Below are 16332 nucleotides of genomic sequence, written 5' to 3'. Positions count from 1 at the left end.
CACCGGAGGTAGGCAACGCTGGTCCTGGAGTGCCGCAGACGCTTCATGTTTTTGGAAGGCCAGGTGTGTTGAATTTAGGAAATCATTGAACGGATCAATTAGCTAAATTGGGCAGGTGTGGTACATAGTTGGAGCAACGAAGGCCATTCCTCTTATCGTGAAATCCCAGGAAAAACTATAGGACTTAAAAAATAATAATAATAATATGAATTTGTTTTAATAGCCACTAGGCCTAATAGCTTATTCGGGAAAAGAAGCAGGCTTGGTCTTGCTAATTGCTAATTGTAAAACAGGCCTACAGCACAGAAAATGTATGTCGGGGAATGTTGAGGAGAGAAAGTGAGATTGGGAAAACCTGGTGTAAAAGAAGTGCAGGCTAAATGACGTTTGTTGTTGGAATTGCTACACTTAAATATGAGTTCATGTATTATTTTTCATTAGTGCTACATGTAGCCTACGCTGAATAATTATTTGCAGTTGTCACACAGTATGAGCACGGTTACACACACACAATAATGCGATTTATTGTGTGTAGTCAGGTTAATATAATAATTTGTCTAAAACGTTTGCATGTTTTGCAAGAATGATTTCCCTAATAATCCTGTTTACATGAACACATCTGAAATAAGTCTACTGATGGGACTTTTGATACATGCAGAAAACCGCCAATCAAAATAAACGTTCTACCACAGTGACTCTGTTACTGTATTTTTCAGTAAAGTAGAATTTAAGTAGTACTTTAAAGTATTTTACTTAAGTCGTTTTTTTGTATCTGTACTTTACTATTTATATTTATGACAACTTTTACTTCACTACATTCCTAAAGAAAATTGACCTGTTTACTCCACACATTTTGCCTGACACACAAAAGTACTTGTTACATTTTGAATACTTTGCAGGACAGAAAATGGTCCAATTCGCACACTTATCAAGAGAACATCCCTGGTCCTCCCTACTGCCTCTGATCTGGCGGACTCACTAAACACAAATGCTTTGTTTTTAAATTATGTGTTTGAGTGTGAACCTGGCCGTAAATAAAATAAGGAAATTGTGCCGTCTGGTTTGTTTAATAAGGATTTTTTTATTATTCATATTTTTACTTTTGATACTTAAGGATATTTTAGCAACTACATTTACTTTTGGTACTTAAGTATATTTAAAACCAAATACTTTTAGACTTTTATTCAAGTAGAATTTTACTGGGTGACTTTTACTTGAGTCATTTTCTATGAAGGTATCTTTACTTTTACTCAAGTATGAGTATTGAGTACTTTTTCCACCACTGGTATTTTTGCGAAGACTATTTGATTCTGAGTTCTGACATATAAAAGCATACATTCAGTTGTTCCAAATTCAGTTCACTCGTGCTAAATAGGCAGCCTTGCACTACCCGGTGCTGGCTAATCGCAGATCAAATATACAGCTGTTTACATGTCCTATAATTCGAAAGGTTGCTCAGAAAACCAGGTGTTTCAATCGGCGTATGCTTACTTCTATTTTGACCTTACACAGATTAAGATAAACAGAGTAAGGTGTTTTACATGACTATTGCCATAATCTGCCTACTGCCATAATCAGTTTAATATCGAATTATTACTGTTCATGTAAACAAACACACCCTGAAAGCACTGATGGTCTGAACCAGTATCTGTGGGTTAGAGACCTCGTGAATGGTCTTGTGTTACACTAAACAAAAATATAAACGCAACATGCAACAATTTCGAAGATTTTACTGAGTTACAGTTCATATAAGGAAATCATTCATTAGGCCCTAATCTATGGATTTCACATGACTGGCAATGCAGATATGCATCTGTTGGTCACCGATGAATATATATATATTTTTTTAAAGGTAGGGGTGTCGATCAGAGCCAGTCAGTATCTGATGTGACTATCATTTGCCTAATTTAACGCTACACAACTCCTTCACATAGAGTTGATTAAGCCGTTGATTGTGGCCTGTGGAATGTTTGTGACTTTGGAATTGTTTACCAAACGCGCTAACCAAAGTAGCTAATTGGACATAAATAACGGACATTATTGAACAAATCAAGCATTTATTGTGGACCTGGGATTCCTGGGAGTGCATTGTGATGAAGATCATCAAAGGTAAGGGAATATTAGACCTGGTAGGAGGTAGTGAGTGAGCGTTGCACCTCTTCCCCTCTAACATTAATTGAGAAAATACTTATCTTCACTTGCAATATTCAGAGGCAGTTTTTTTGAGGCCCTACTTTAGTTCATCCATCCGTTGACATTTCTCTCTGCATTAAATGACATGAATAACTTAGAAAGGTAATGTTGGGTCCCTGAATCCCATTGTTTTCACATCTCCTCCTTCCATACTCAGACATTCCTGCATTCTCTATTCTCTTTTCAAATCAGATGTATTTATAAATCCCCTTTTACATCAGCAGATGTCAAAGTGCCAGCCAGTCAACCAGCCATTCAGTCAGCCATTCAGTCAACCATCCAGTCAACAAGTCAGTCAGTCAGTCAACCAGTCAGACAGCCAGTCAACCATAGTCAGCCAGCTAGTCAGACAGCGAGTCAGTTTACCAGTCAGTCAACCAGGTAGCCAGTCAGTCAACCATCCAGGCAACAAGTCAGACAGCTAGTCAGTCAGTTAGTCAGTCAGTCAGTCAGTCAACTAGTTGGTCAGCCAGTGGGTGAGTCAGTCAGCCAGAGAGTCAGTCATCCTACCAGTCAGCCAATCTGACTGCTAGTAGTCTCTTTACTTCGTGCAGTTCATGGTAGCCAGCTAGAGTACAGCTAAACACGATAGCAGACCGATAGCAGAGATGAAAGCTTCCTGCACCTGACCATAACCAGGTCACTTGTTGTGCTCCCAAGGTTTCCAATATGCCTGAAATAACTCAGAAAGATCCAATGCGCTCATCTCTTCAATCCGGGCACATAAATGGTGTTCGTCTTGAGAAATATGAACAAGAAGGATCAGATTTCCCATCTGAGGAATTATTTATTAAAAGTGTAGAAGAAGAACTAGGATGGTATGAGATCGATCACACCCACATGACTAGAACTGTTATTAAACCAGTTCACTGGTTTATACCATTTCAAAAATATATATATTTCACCTTTATTTAACCAGGTAGGCTAGTTGAGAACAAGTTCTCATTTGCAACTTTGACCTGGCCAAGATAAAGCATAGCAATTCGACACATACAACAACACAGAGTTACACATGGAGTAAACAAACATACAGTCAATAATACAGTAGAACAAAATAAAACAAAAAATCTAGATACAATGTGTGCAAATGAGGTAGGATAAGGGAGTTAAGGCAATAAATAGGCCATAGTGGCGAAGTAATTACAATATAGCAATTAAACTCTGGAATGGTAGATGTGCAGAAGATGAATGTGCAAGTAGAGATACTAGGGTGCAAAGGAGCAAGATAAATCAAATAAATACAGTAAGGGGATGAGGTAGTTGGATGGGTTATTTACAGATGAGCTATGTACAGGTGCAGTGATCTGTGAGCTGCTCTGACAGCTGGTGCTTAAAGCTAGTGAGGGAGATATGAGTCTCCAGCTTCAGTGATTTTTGCAGTTCGTTCCAGTCATTGGCAGCAGAGAACTGGAAGGAAAGGCGACCAAAGGAGGAATTGGCTTTGGGGGTGACCAGTGAGATATACCTGCTGGAGCGCGTGCTACGAGTGGGTGCTGCTATGGTGACCAGTGAGCTGAGATAAGGCGGAGCTTTACCTAGCAGAGACTTGTAGATAACCTGTAGTCAGTGGGTTTGGCGACGAGTATGAAGCGAGGGCCAACCAACCAGAGCGTACTAGGTCGCAGTGGTGGGTAGTGTATGGGGCTTTGGCGACAAAACGGGTGGGACTGTGATAGACTGCATCCAATTTGTTGAGTAGAGTGTTGGAGGCTATTTTATAGATGACATCGCCGAAGTCGAGGATCGGTAGGATGGTCAGTTTTATGAGGGTATGTTTGGCAGCAGGAGTGAAGGATGCTTGTTGCGATATAGGAAGCCGAATCTATATTTAATTTTGGATTGGAGATGCTTAATGTGAGTCTGGAAGAAGAGTTTAGAGTCTAACCAGACAACTAGGTATTTGTAGTTGGCCACGTCAGAGCCGTCCAGAGTAGTGATGCTGGGTGGATGGGCGGGCAGGTGCGGGCAGTGATCGATTCAATAGCATGCATTTAGTTTTACTTGCATTTAAGAGCAGTTGTAGGCCACGGAAGGAGAGTTGTATGGCATTGAATCTCGTCTGGAGGTTAGTTAACACAGTGTCCAAAGAGGTGCCAGAAGTATACAGAATGGTGTCGTCTGCGTAGAGGTGGATCAGAGAATCACCAGTAGCAAGAGCGACATCATTGATGTATACAGAGATGAGTCGGCCCGAGAATTGAACCCTGTGGCACCCCCATAGAGACTTCCAGAGGTCCAGACAACAGGCCCTCCGATTTGACACACTGAACTCTATCAGAGAAGTAGTTGGTAAACCAGGCAAGGTAATCATTTGAGAAACCAAGGCTGTTGAGTCTGCCAATAAGAATGTGGTGATTGACAGAGTCGAAAGCCTTGGCCAGGTCGATGAATACGGCTGCACAGTAATGTCTCTTATCGATGGCGGTTATGATGCCGTTTAGGACCTTGAGCGTGGCTGAGGTGCACCCATGACCAGCTCTGAATTCGAAATGGTCGGTAATCTGTTTGTTAACTTGGCATTCGAAGGCCTTAGAGAGGCAGGGTAGGATAGATATAGGTTTGTAGCAGTTTGGGTCTAGAGTGTCACCCCCTTTGAAGAGGGGGATGACCCCGGCAGCTTTCCAATCTTTGGAAATCTCAGACGATACGAAAGAGAGGTTGAACAGGGGTTGCAACCATTTCGGCAGATCATTTTAGAGAGAGAGGGTCCAGATTGTCTAGCCCGGCTGATTTGTAGGGGTCCAGATTTTGCAGCTCTTTCAGAGGAGAAATGGTGGGCGCTTTGGCGGGTTGCTGTGGAGGGTGCCGGGCAGTTGACTGGGGTAGGGGTAGCCAGGTGGAAAGCATGGCCAGCCGTAGAGAAATGCTTGTTGAAATTCTCAATTATAGTGGATTTATCGGTGGTAACAGTGTTTCCTAGCCTAAGAGCAGTGGGCAGCTGGGAGGAGGTGCTCTTATTCTCCATGGACTTTACAGTGTCCCAGAACCTTTTTGAGTTTGTACTACAGGATGCAAATTTCTGTTTGAAAAAGCTAGCCTTAGCTTTCCTAACTGCCTGTGTATATTTGTTCCTAACTTCCCTGAAAAGTTGCATATCACGGGGGCTATTCGATGCTAATGCAGAACACCACAAGATGCTTTTGTGGTCAAGGGCAGACAGGTCTGGAGTGAACCAAGGACTATATCTGTTCCTAGTCCTACATTTTTTGAATGGGGCATGCTTATTTAAGATGGTGAGGAAGGCACTTTTAAAGAATAACCAGGCATCCTCTACTGACGGGATGAGGTCAATGTCATTCCAGGATACCCCGGCCAGGTCGATTAGAAAGGCCTGCTCACAGAAGTGTTTTAGGGAGCGTTTGACAGTGATGAGGGGTGGTCGTTTGACCGCAGACCCATTACGGATGCAGGCAATGAGGCAGTGATCGCTGAGATCTTGGTTGAAAACAGCAGAGGTGTATTTGGAGGGCGAGTTAGTTAGAATGATATCTATGAGGGTGCCCGTGTTTACGGATTTGGGGTTGTACCTGGTAGGTTCATTGATAATTTGTGTGAGATTGAGGGCATCAAGCTTAGATTGTAGGATGGTCGGGGTGTTAAGCATGTCCCAGTTTAGGTCACCTAGTAGCACGAGCTCAGAAGATAGATGGGGGGCAATCAATTCACATATGGTGTCGAGGACACAGCTGGGGGCAGAGGGTGGTCTTTAGCAAGCGGAAACAATGAGAGACTTGTTCCTGGAAAGGTGAATTTTTAGAAGTAGAAGCTCGAATTGTTTGGGTACAGACTTGTATGGTAATACAGAACTCTGCAGGCTATCTTTGCAGTAGATTGCAACACCGCCCCCTTTGGCAGTTCTATCTTGGCGGAAAATGTTATAGTTAGGGATGGGGATTTTAGGGTTTTTGGTGGTTTTCCTAAGCCAGGATTCAGACACGGCTAAGACATCCGGGTTGGCAGTGTCCTAAAGCAGTGAGTAAAACAAACTTAGGGAGTAGGCTTCTAATGTTAACCTCTCTAGGGTATGTGGGACGGTAGCGTCTCACCTCGTCAACAGCCAGTGAAACTGCAGGGCGTCAAATTCAAAACAACAGAAATCCCATAATTAAATTTCCTCAAACATACATGTATTTTACACCATTTTAAAGATACACTTGTTGTAAATCCAGCCACAGTGTCCGATTTCAAAAAGGCTTTATGACGAAAGCAAACCAAACGATTATGTTAGGTCAGAGCCAATTCACAGAAAAACACAGCCATTTTTCCAGCCAAAGAGAGGAGTCACAAAAAGCAGAAATATAGATAAAATTAATCACTAACCTTTGATGATCTTCATCAGATGACACTCATAGGACTTCATGTTACACAATACATGTATGTTTTGTTCGGTAAAGTTCATATTTTTATCCAAAAATCTGAGTTTACATTGGCGAGTTATGTTCAGTAGTTCCAAAACATCCGGTGATTTTGCAGAGCCACATCAATTTACAGAAAAAGTCATCATAAATGTTGATGAAAATACAAGTGTTATACATGGAATTTTAGATCCACTTCTCCTTAATGCAACCGCTGTGTCAGATTTCAAAAAAACTTTACTGAAAAAGCAAGTACGGCCAAACGGCTATACGAACTGGCCGTCTAGCACGTTCTGAACAGAGAGTAAAAGGAGCAGGTTTCTGGGCACGATAGCATAGATTCAAGGCATAGTGTACAGACAAAGGTAAGGTAGGAAGTGACTACATTGGAGGTAAACCTAGGCATTGAGTAATGATGAGAGAGATATAGTCTCTAGAGACGTTTAAACCAGGTGATGTCATTGCATATGTAGGAGGTGGAACAACATGGTTGATATTGATATTGAGCAGGGCTAGAGGCTCTACAGTGACATAAGACAGTAATCACTAACCAGGACAGTAATGGACGAGACATATTGATATTAGAGCGAGGCATGCGTAGCAAAGTGAACATATGGGTCCAGTGAGTGGTTGGGCTGGCTGGGGACACGGCGATTCAGACAGTTAGCAGGCCGGTGCTAACAAGCTAGCAGATAGTAGGCCGGGTCCAACAAGCTAGCAGTTAGAAGACCTGGGCTAGCAAGCTAGCAGTTAGCAGACCGGGTTAGCAAGCAAGCCGTTAGCAGATCGGGGCAAGCAAGCTAGCAGTTAGCAGACCGGGGCAAGCAAGCTAGCAGTTAGCAGACCGGGGCTAGCAAGCTAGCAGTTAGCAGACCAGGGTTAGCAGTTAGCAGAAGGGCTTTTGGGGGACGTCGCGATGGAGGTAAGTCTGTTTTTGCCTCTTCGTGCGGTGACGTCGATAGACGAGTCGTGGATTAGTAGTGTTCTAAGTAGCTCTAGGTAGCTAGCAGGCCGCGGATAGCAGAATGGGCCTTCAACGGACGTCGCGCCTGAGGGGCCTGTTGGAATACTCGGGCAGATTATGTCGGTATTCCAGTCGTAGAGGATCGGCGGGGTTCCGTGCCCCGTACCGGCAGTAGAAGGGGTCCGGATATTGTAGCCCAGGAGTGGCCTTCGGTGGTTGCCCAGGAGCCCTAGCCAGGCTAGCTTCAGACTAGTTGGTGTTGCTCCGGGATGGAAACGCTAGCCAGGAGTAGTCACCCAGGACTGCGGTTAACTGGTTGCGAAGATCCAGATGAAAATGTTCAGAGTTTGCGGTAGGAATCCGGGGATATGGAGAGAAAAAATAGGTCCGTTATGCTCTGGTTTGAGTAACGTTGTACGAACTGGCGAGAGCTTTCCGAGCTAAAGGTTAGCTGATGACCGCTAGCAGTGGATTTTCTGACTGATAGCTGGTAGCTAGTTAGCTGTCTAGCTTCAGTTGAGGGATTCCAGATCCGAAGTAAATAGAAATACTTTAGAAAAAAAACAGATCCACGCCACATTGGGTGAGGCTGGTTGCAGGAGAGTATTTAGAAGTTGAGGTTAAGGAAAATGTTTTTAAAAGATATGCGAAGAAATAAATATAAAAAGATATATACAAGGGACACGACAGGACAAAGACAAAGACGTCATCTTGGATCACATGCATCAGGTCACAGATTAACGCATCACTCATTATGTTACATTGAACAACTAGATATCCAATATTTTAGCACGGACTAAAGGCTGGAAACACTATCATTTAAATAGAGAATCTCTGAAATGCTCTCATGCGTTACCAGATAATAGATTCCGCACACTGTCCACTTATATTTCAAAGCACACTGGCAGTCACTTTGAGGACAGGTCGATATTGAAATTAGTATCAAGAGATTGAAAGTTCGGAACTGTTGTCAGTTGAGATGTAGTGACATCCTGACGTTTCTAGGGACAACAAGCTCACTAAACGGAAACAGAGAAAACAGATGGGACAGGACAAATGAAAGGGGAAAAGATCAAACAAACTTTAAATTGTAAAACCTCAATGGCATCCAGAGAGACAGAGCGAGAGAGAGAGACAGAGAGAGAACAATGTAAAGTGAGATATTGTGTAAGTAATAAAAACACGTTGATAGGGAAACAGTTGGAGAAAACAATAACAACAAGCAGATTTTTTTAATGCCCTCAATATCATTTTTAAACGAACCCTCAATTTGCAAAGTCCGCTCCAGACGACACAGTTGAATGATATGTCACTGTTCAGCATTTGAATATCAAAGACCTTTAAATAACAAATATAAAATATATAGCATCTGTGGAAATATATTCAACATCAAATGAAAAATGCTTGATATTACCTGCCAACTGTTCTTCCCTGTGCCAAAGAAATGACCCAACCAGCTCTGCCATGTTACGGCATATTCTGACAAAATATGGTATCAGTTGTTTGATCAAATCAAACATGTCGGTGTGGATAAAGCCCTTATATCCCCTAAGACATACAAATACTTCACAAATAATATATGACATTATCTTATGAATGATTTCTGAAGCATCTATAGGCTTTACAAAGGGTTTATGGAGGCTTCATAAGCCTCAACATTTCCTTCCGTCTATCCATTCTGTCTTCTCCCTCTCAATCCAACCCTTTGTTTGGATGAAGAGAGAGGCTTTCACATAATTATTTTATTAGCTCCAATTTAATAAGATGAAGTTAAGATATTTGAATGAGCTGGGTCCCGTATTCTCCTTTTCCTACTTTGCTTGACTTCATCAGAAAATGAAAGGTTAATCTGAAGCGTAATTGAATCACCTAGTCAGTACACTAGCCAACCAAGAGCCCACTCCACAACTACTCAACGGCTAATGCAATGCACTCAACTCCGATAGCTAGAATGCTGGCACCCCATGACTCTAGGTATACTATGCACCCTTCCATGAAAGAAAACCTTAAAGCTGTGAATGTCCAGACATTATTTAATTGCAAATTGCCCCCTAAAGGTTCTTCCAAGAACCCTGTAGGAGGTGGGGATAATCAAGGAACCTCCTTAGTTGGTGGGGGTTCTTGCAGGAACCTAACTGTCTAACTGAAACATTTGGATAAGAATATGTTAAAGGATAGCTGTGTTGGGTGCAGATGACTGAACTGCTCACTTTTGTGTCTGCAGGTATACAGACGAAGAGGCATATAAAGGTATGTCAATTGGTATTGGTATGTTATGCTGATCACATTTACCATCCTCCTCCCTTACCTCTTCAATGAATATCCCATAGGCCTCTACATTATGGACAAGGTGTGTGTATGAAAACCATTATCAAAACAGTTTTTTTCATTCACATTTACCACAAAAACCAAGGTATGAATACTGTCGTGTGCATGTTTTGTTAATCATCTGTATAATTAAAATGTTTTTTTATTCATAGACTTCACCCTCCCTACACCTCTGATGAATATAACAGGAAACCTGTTCGATCACCATGCACTGCAAAATCATCCTGACTGGAGACGGAGAACATCAACATCAACATGCCAGAGGATATACCCCTTGTACTTGGGGCTCTGCTGGGAGTTTACCTCATATTTTGATTTAAAAAATTCTGCTTTGCCACTAAAATCATAATAAACACCGACAACTATAATATTTTGTTATTGTTGTTATTGTTATGTGTATTATTATTACTAATGGGGGGGTAGTTATTAAAAAATGTACACCAAAAGGTTCTTCAAGGATCCATGAAAAAGGGTTCTACCTGAGAAAACATGACCCATCAAATGAGGACAGACCAATCTGTCCTGTCTGTGTTATTTCAAGGTCTCCTAACACCACTAAATAATGCAGGGAAAGGCTGCTTTTTTTGTCTCAACACATTCATTTTTAATTGACAGAATGCTCCACCAGAGTGTCAGAGGGTGTTTGTTTGTCTGTTTTTCTGAGTTGAATCAGCCACCAGTGAGATACAGTACACAGTCAGTCAGCCTTAGTTTCAGCCACAGCATGTATGATAATTGTGCATAGATTCTGTGCTGTCCTCAGAGGATGGTAATCTCAGAGTGCGAAGTACGAGGGGGCCCAGGGGGGTCTCAGACTCCCTAAATGAGAAATGAGTCCCCCTAAAATGCTAAATATTGCTAGGTTAACACCATTCTCCTATTTGTTAAAAATGCCATTTGTACTGCTACAGTGGTAAATCTGAAAATAAAAGCTTTTTCCAAATTAAACTAACCCCCCCCCCCCCCCCCCCACACACACACACACACCTACCTCTGTATCATGGTTTAAACAATATTTTCCATGTAGCTACACTTATCATCCCAGGACAGTCCCGTATCTCAGCCCCTTTTCAGGTGTCCCAACTTTTGTTTCTACAAAAAAGTAATTTTGTCAGCAAGACGGATCAATTAATTCAGGCTACAAGAGGACAGACCCAATGACAATCATTACACTTTTTGACGTTTTGTAACATATGTCTCTTTCTAATCATCAAATGGCATGCTGGAATTTGGATGCTGGAATTATTTTGGAGTGGAGGAACATGCACAGGTAGCCTACTTTTATAAGTGATTTTGTTTGATAATAAGATGAAAACATCACGACTGGTTGTACCGTTAAATTATGTCTTTATGTGGGTGCGCGTACACATATAGGAGGCTAAAAACTAAAATAGAGACCCCCGAATGTCACGGTATATTTCACACTCTGGGAAAGCTAGTTGTGATCCAGGAGCCCACTCCACAACACTCCCACTGAATCACAGCTCCCTCCGCTCTCTCAATGATAGAAATCCTTCTCTCTTTACCAGGAAGCTGTGGAGTGGGAGGCTGGCTTGCCTTGCTGTGGGCACCAGCCAGGTTGATCAAATCTACTTTGAGAGAAGAGAACGGGTACACACTGCAATGCACTCTACCTTTTGAAGGTTTCAGTTTCCAGGACAAATAGACTGTACCAACAGACTGATTTCATCTCCACCAGAGAGGTTAAGGGTTAGACTCAACTTTCAAAACTAATTTCTTGAGAGAAGGCGAGAGAACAGGAGCTGAGCTTGTTTTTCTCTTTCGATTTTATGCTATTTGATATCGTTAACCTTTGATATTGTTGACCTATTCTACTCTCTTGCAAACAACATAAAAACACTACATCTTGGCACCTGATTAGGTTGCACTGGATGGACTAATTTTATGTAAAATCCTGCCTACTGTAGGTAGGCAGTTGAAAGGGGGCATAGTGACTCATCCCTACTCACCGTTATGCAACACATTTTCATTTGGAATTATAAAATGCTTGTGTAGGCTTTATGATAATAATATATGTCCCCAACAAAAGTGTTACCGTACACTCCAATGGAGCACTTTGCTAGCTAATCTGCCTGTAAGGAGCCTTCCCTATGAAACCGCTTCCGGGAAAGCATCCTAATTGATCAGCCTCTGAGGCTGAAATTGAATCTGATCAGCCTGTCAGGGATGGGCAGGTTTCCATTGACCCAGGTTTATTCAAAAAATCTACGTAAAAAAAATAATCATTGCGACATGTGTAATGGAAATGGATTTTTTTTATCTCTGTGGTGAATTTTACGGAAGTCCAGAGAGGACATATGAATAAATAAAAAAATCCCTTGTTTTGTCGAGATCACAAGATAATCAAAAGTGCCACGCATCATCCATTAATTTGTTCAGAGGCCCGATAACCACTTCATCATGGAGCCCTGTGGCTGCGTTGACTGCAATGCTGGGCATTTAAGCCCTGAATGATGCCTAACAGGCAACACCGTCTACCAAGCTGCGTGTCGCCCCCAAGTCCACAGCCAATTGCAGCTAACTCTGCGAGTGTTCTGAGTTAGGTAGTTAGCTATGTAGTCTTGTTAGCTAGATAGCTAGCTTGTTACAGTGCCTTGCGAAAGTATTCACCCCCTTGGCATTTTTCCTATTTTGTTGCCTTACAACCGGGAATTAAAATAGATTTCATTTCATTTACACAACAGGCCTACCACTTTGAAGATACAAAATATTTTTTGTTGTGAAACAAACAAGAAATAAGACAAAAAACAGAAAACCTTATAGCTATTAGACACATGTTTTGTGAATAATATTACATTTACAGTGGGTGAGCTCCATTCCTGACAGGCTGATCAGATTCAATTTCAGCCTCAGAGGCTGATAAATCAGGATGTTGCCTTGGAGGCGGTTTCATAGGTAAGGCTCCTTGTAGGCAGATTAGCTGTCAGCGTGTTATAGGCTGATGCATAATAATCCAGAGTGGGTGAGCTCTATTACTGACAGGCTGATCAGATTCAATAGCAGCCCCAGAGACTGATAAATCAGGATACTGCCTTGTAGGCTGTTTCATATGTAATGCTCCTTGCAGACAACGTAATAGGCAGCATCCTGATTTATCAGCCTCTAAGTCTGTCAGGAATAGAGCCCACCCAGTCTTGATCATATACATAATGCATTGATTGCTAATCAACTAATCTGCCTGCAAGGAGCTTCACCAAGGTAGAATCCTGATTTATCAGTCTCTGAGACTGCTATTGAATCTGATCAGCCTGTCAGGAATGGGGCATAACCACTCTGTAAATGTAAATATTATCCTTAAAACATTAAGTGTCCCTTACAATTATAGACACATTCGTTGTGCAAGCTAACAACTAGCATATATTCCTTTCTGAAGGCACTGTAACTTGGATAGTCTTGTTAGCTAGCCGAGTTACAGAGCCTTCAGAAAGTATTCACATCCCTTGACTATTTTCCACATGTTGCTGTGTTACAACCTGAATTTAAAATTGATTAAATAGATGTTTTTTTGTCACTGGCCTACACACAATACAGTAAACAAATTGACAACATACTTTCAGCACTCTTATAGGGAAGGACATTCAACAAGCACTTACACGAATGAGTAAAGCCAGTGTATCTATGTGTGTGGATGACAACACTATACACATCAGCTACTACAGCGACTGAAATCACTGCAACACTTAACAAAGAGCTGTAGTTAGTTTCAGAATGGGTGGCAAGGAATAAGTTAGCCCAAAATCATTCACTAAACCCTAAACCTCAACTACATCTCATAATGAATCATGTGGAAATTGAGCAAGTCGAGCATGACTGGCCCTTAAAAGTACACAGAGAGCTAACATTAATGATATGCATGTCAATCTCTCATGCCTCAAAGTGGAAGAGAGATTGACTTCATCACTACTTGTTTTTATAAGAAGTGTTGACAAGCTGAATGTACCGAGCTGTCTGTTTAAACTACTAGCACACAGCTCAGACACCCATACAGTATAACTTTAGTACGTCCCCTCGCCCCGACCTCGGACGCGAACCAGGGACCCTCTGCACACATCAACAACAGTCACCCACGAAGCATCGTTACCCATCGCTCCACAAAAGCTGCGGCCCTTGCAGAGCAAGGGGAACCACTACTTCTAGGTTTCAGAGCAAGTGACGTAACCGACTGAAAGGCTGCTAGCGCGCACCACCGCTAACTAGCTAGCCATTTCACATCCGTTACACATACCCCACAAGACATGCCACCAGAGGTCCCTTCACAATCCAGAACAGACTATGGGAGGCGCACAGTACTACATAGAGCCATGCATTGGTGTAAAGAACTTTCATAAAAAGTACTGATTAAGTAATTGTTTTTGGTATCTGTACTTTACTATTTATATTTTTGACAACTTTTACATCACTACATTCCTAAGAAAATGTTATTTTTACTCCATATATTTTCCGTGACACTCAAAAGTACTCGTTACATTTTGAATACTTAGCAGGACAGGACAAGGGTCCAATTCACACACTTATCAAGAGATCTGTCACGAATACTACCGAAGGTGACTCCCCTTCCCGTTCGGGTGGCGCTCGGCGGTCGTCGTCGCCGGTCTACTAGCTGCCACCGATCCCTTTTTCCTTTTCGTTTATGTATGTCTAATTGGTTTCACCTGTTTCTTGTTGGGGTTTTGGGAGGAGTACTATTTAGGTTAGTTTCGCCCGCTAGTGTTTGTGCGGGCTTATTTCGTGTGTTCATGTTACGTTCGGGTGTGGATTATTTGTTGGTGGGTTTTCGCTGTCCAGTTCATATTTTAAACAGTGGTCTGTGGGTAGTGTTTTACGCCTGTGTTTTGGCGTCACCCCTTTGTACCTGTTCCTGTGTTCTATGGACATTAAAGCGTTTTGTTCCCGTAAAACTTTTGCTCTCTCTGCGCCTGACTCTACACCCATCATTCACCTGACGTTACAGAAGCCCGCACCTCCAATGGAGTCAGCAGGAGCAGCGACCACCCCTCTCCCCACGATGGAGGAGAGAGTCCTGCATCATACGTCCATCCTACATCGCATTGGTTCGGCAATGGATCAGATGATGGAGAGGATGGATCGTTGGGAGAGGAGTGGTCTCCCTACTACCCCACCTACCCTCCCACCATCAACATTACCATCTCCTCCAGCGGGAGCCGGTGCCAGCGTCCTGCGCATCACGCCTCCGAGGGAGTACGATGGAGCAGCGGCCGGGTGCCAGGGATTTCTACTTCAACTTGATCTCTACCTGGCCACCATTCGGCCTGCTCCCTCGGATGAGGAGAGCGTGAGTGTCCTCGTTTCCTGCCTGTCGGGTAGGGCCCTGGAGTGGGCCAACGCCGTATGGAATGGACCCGACTCAGCGAGGGGTCACTACCTGGAGTTCACCCGCCGCTTCCGGGCTGTATTTGATCATCCCCCGGATGGCCGAGCGGCGGGTGAGAGGTTGTTCCATCTCCGGCAGGGGACGAGGAGCGCGCAGGATTTTGCGCTGGATTTCCGTACCTTGGCTGCTGGAGCAGGGTGGAACGACAGGGCCCTGATAGACCACTACAGGTGTAGCCTAAGGGAGGACGTCCGCAGAGAGCTGGCTTGTCGGGACGCTACGCTCAGCTTGGATGAGCTAATCGACATGTCAATCCGGCTAGACCATCTGCTGGCTGCTCGCGGACGTTCTGAGAGGGTCCTGTCAGTTCCACCTCCTGCCCCCCCCGCTCCCATTCCTATGGAGCTAGGAGGGGCTGCGTCTAGGGAGACCGGAGGAGGAGGCTCCTCCTGTACCCATTGTGGCCGGAGAGGGCACACTTCCGGTCGGTGCTGGAGGAGTCCATCTGGGAGTCGAGAGGGCAGGCAGAACACTCCTCGGTCACCTCAGGTGAGTCAGCACCACACTCTCCCAGAGCTTCCTGTTGGTCACATGTTTTTGTTAATTTGTTTCCTTAAATTTTTCCCCTCTCTCCAGCATAAGGCGCTAGTCGATTCAGGCGCAGCTGGGAACTTTATAGATCGCGGACTCGCTCAGAGGTTGAGGATTCCGTTAGTTAAGGTAGAACCCCCCTTCCCTGTGCACTCCTTAGATAGTCGACCATTAGGGTCAGGGCTGGTCAGGGAGGCCACGATTCCGTTGGAGATGATTACGCAGGGGAATCATAAGGAGCGGATTAGTCTGTTCCTTATCGATTCACCTGCGTTCCCGGTGGTGCTGGGGATTCCCTGGCTGGCCATTCACAATCCTAAGATTTCGTGGAGACAGGGAGCTCTCCAGGGGTGGTCTGATGAGTGTTCAGGCAGGTGTGTAGGAGTTTCCATCGGTGCGACAACGGTGGAGAGTCCAGACCAGGTTTCCACCGTGCGCATTCCCGCTGAATATGCCGATTTGGCAATCGCTTTCAGTAAAAAGAAGGCGACCCAATTACCACCCCATCGACAGGGGGATTGCGTGATAAACCTCCAGGTAAACGCTGC

At 43.5% G+C, this 16332-nt stretch overlaps 1 long non-coding RNA gene across 1 annotated transcript; it reads left to right on the top strand.

Moving 5' to 3' along the window:
* Positions 1-9344: 9344 nt before the first annotated feature.
* On the top strand, positions 9345-10208 carry LOC139552736 (uncharacterized). The gene is made up of 2 exons (XR_011670466.1): positions 9345-9762; positions 9993-10208. It is a non-coding gene; the product is annotated as an uncharacterized lncRNA (long non-coding RNA).
* Positions 10209-16332: the final 6124 nt, after the last annotated feature.

The sequence above is a fragment of the Salvelinus alpinus genome, chromosome 24 (genome assembly GCF_045679555.1).
Source record: "Salvelinus alpinus chromosome 24, SLU_Salpinus.1, whole genome shotgun sequence".
NCBI classification, from domain to species: Eukaryota; Metazoa; Chordata; class Actinopteri; order Salmoniformes; family Salmonidae; genus Salvelinus; species Salvelinus alpinus.
This window is presented reverse-complemented; position numbering and strand designations above follow the sequence as displayed.